The sequence below is a fragment of the Octodon degus genome, unplaced genomic scaffold (assembly GCF_000260255.1).
Source record: "Octodon degus isolate 3935 unplaced genomic scaffold, OctDeg1.0 scaffold00004, whole genome shotgun sequence".
Lineage (NCBI taxonomy): Eukaryota > Metazoa > Chordata > Mammalia > Rodentia > Octodontidae > Octodon > Octodon degus.
Window position 1 is genome coordinate 4,381,644 of NW_004524580.1, and position 2,889 is coordinate 4,384,532.

The following is a 2,889-nucleotide window of genomic DNA, read 5'->3' on the forward strand; positions in this document are numbered from 1 at the left end:
TCATCACTGGCTTTGCTTTTCTTCAATTTGGCCTTTTCTTGCCTTTTCCTTTGTCCCGGCCTTTCTCATCTCTCTTATTGAACTTGATTTCCACCTTAACAGATTTTGCCTCAGACTCAGACTCCTCTTCATTGTCCTCTTCCTCTTGTTCATTGCTTTTCTCCTCACTTTCTTCCTCTCTGGCAATTTTCTGCTATGTGCTCTTAAACACCAATGGTAAGACGATGGAGTCTTCGTAGATCTGGGATCCCTCCAAGTTGAACACCTGAGCATTGTGACATAGAAGCATGATATCTTTCTCCAGGTCATCCAGGGTCTGGTACTTATGATTACTAATTCTTTCCTTTAGTTTTTTGAAATCCACTGGCTTCCTCATTAATTCATAGTATTCTGGTAGCTCTTTCCTGGAAGGTAAATGAATGAAGACTCCACTAAGCTGCTGCCCCAAACTATCTTTGTAGTTGATCATAGTATCAATGATAGTGTTCATCTGTTTTGTCATTTTTCAGGGATTTGGTGAGTTTCTCAGCTGGAGGGTGGCCTGGCCTCTTCTTAGCTTTTTCTACATCTTCCTTCACAGGATCTTTGTCTTCTCATTTCTTCACAAGAAATCTTCACATTTCTTCACCTTTTTTTCATCTTCTTAAGCAGTATTTCCTCTTCCACTTCTTCCAAATGGTCATCTTCAGTGGCCCCGTAGTTTGCCATTAACATAGTTCATGAACAACAACAGACCTCCTACCTCAGACCAAGTCTCTCCCACAGTGTGACTTGCTTCTTTTTTCTTTTGTCCTTTTCCTCTTTTTTGGTGCCACTGATGTCCACTGAGGTTCCTAGACAGTCAAATGAAACAGAGACAAGGTGGAATGGTAGTTGTGTGGGACTGGAGGGAAAAGAGGAGGAAGAGTGAATAGTAAATAGCGATGAAGTTTCACTTTGGGATTGTGTGCATCTGTTTTGTGCTGCCACAATAAACCAGAGATAGGGTAACTTACGAAATACAGAGATTTCTTTCTTAACATCCTAGAAGCTGGGAAGCCAGAGCTGAGGCACTCACATCTGCTGGGTCCTTCTAGCTGCGCCTCCTGTGGTGCAAAGGTGCAATGTAGTCATGCAGCCAGCATGAGTGCGGGCGCTCGGTCTCGGGCCGTGAGGTGAAGGTGAAGCTCTTATGACGCGAGCAGTAGCCATTAGGTCCAGCTTTCAGCACGGTTGCTTTGGGGACCAAATTTCCAATACAAATTATTTATTTATTTATTTTTAATGTATTTGGTATAGGATCTCACTATGCAGCTCCAGCTCATAGTGATCTTCCTATTTTCAGCCTCCCCAGCACTGGGATTACAGGCACATACCACTAGGCCAGATTTTGGGGGCTGAGTCATTGCGCTCAGGGGCAGGGCCAGTGTGGCATTTGGTGCTGGAGATTGAACCCCAGTCCCTGTGCTTGTGCAGGCAGCACTTGCTAACCTTTCAAAATCTTTATTTTGAATCTATCAAAACTATTGTAAGGATGATATAAATGTTCTAGCGATGAATGGTGCTGACAGTGGGGCTGTATGAATCCATTTAGTGCAACTGAACTTCACACATAAAAATATGGTACATTTTATATTGCATATTTATATTTGACCCCAATAATGAAAGACATGTGGTAGGTTGGATTTGGCCTGTGAACAGTACTTATGAACTCCTGGTCTATGTATATTCTTGATTTGGACTAATTCACTGGCAGTGTGACCTTTCTGGTTTGATTGTGGCGGATGTTTAGGAAGCAAGTTTGAGGAGAACTTCTCCTGCCTAAATAGTATGAAGGCTCTTATGAAAGACCCTTCACATAGTATTTGGCTATTTTGCCTTCTGCCCTTCTAACACATAAGCATTCTCACATGCTTGGCCTTATGTTTATTTGTTTGCTTGTCTTACTGCAGCTACCACTAATGCCCATGCAAGTGGTAAGTAAATATATAGCTTGCTTTCTTCTGAAATTCCTAACTCTTATTGTGGTTCCCATGTTAGAGCCTTTTGTAACATGCTACTCTTTTGTCTTCCTAAAGTATAGTGTATATTTTGAATTTTCTTTCTTTCTTTTTTTTGCGGAACCAGGGATTGAACTCAGGCCCTTGCGCTTGCCAGGGAAGCGCTTATTCCACTGAGCCATCTCCCTGGTCCAATATTTTGAATTTTCACAAAGAATAAGGAAGTGTGTTATACAAACTGCTGGGCAATGAGCTAGATACCCAATACAGATTCTCTAATATTCGAGTTATTGTCATTGATTTCATTTACAGAGAATGAAAGATGCACCTCCCTGAGTCAAAGGTGGCATAGAGAAATGCCCACTGGTGCCAGGCAGCAGCTTACATGGGCAGCAGCACTTGTTGGAACTGTGGAGTGCTAAAGACTGCCTGGCTTTTGGGAAGGGGTCAGTTAGCACTCAGCTCTTGCCGTTTCTGTCTACAGCTTGTCAAGAGCATTCAGAAAATTGAATTTTTAAAATGCTATCAGCCAGTTTTCATTATTTTTCTTAGTTCTCTATTTCTATGACGTTTTATTTCTATAATATTTTTGTATAACAGTGACAGAAAAATAGAAAGTTATATCTTTGTGGAATGTGTGAAATAACTTATACCTTGGTACACGACAATAAAGTAAAAGAGAAAAGAAATAAATAATACCCACTGTATGGTTGTCGGGAGAGGAACATGACAGTTTAAAAGTAGCAGATACAAATTGCATTTTGTAAGTATTGGTGGAAGTCAAGAAAACTAAGCCTGTTGGCAATAGTAAGTGACACCAGGTTAGAACAGATGAGAAGAAGCTTGTTCTGCTTCAGGTGGGTCCCCCTCACTGTCACAGTGCAGCCTGTCTGGACGCAACTCCTTAAAG

The 2,889-nt window shown here is 41.4% G+C and overlaps 1 pseudogene; it reads right to left on the minus strand.

Moving 5' to 3' along the window:
* The window catches only part of LOC105742330, a 33,774-nt pseudogene extending 33,060 nt beyond the window's left edge, over positions 1-714 (minus strand).
* Positions 715-2,889: the final 2,175 nt, after the last annotated feature.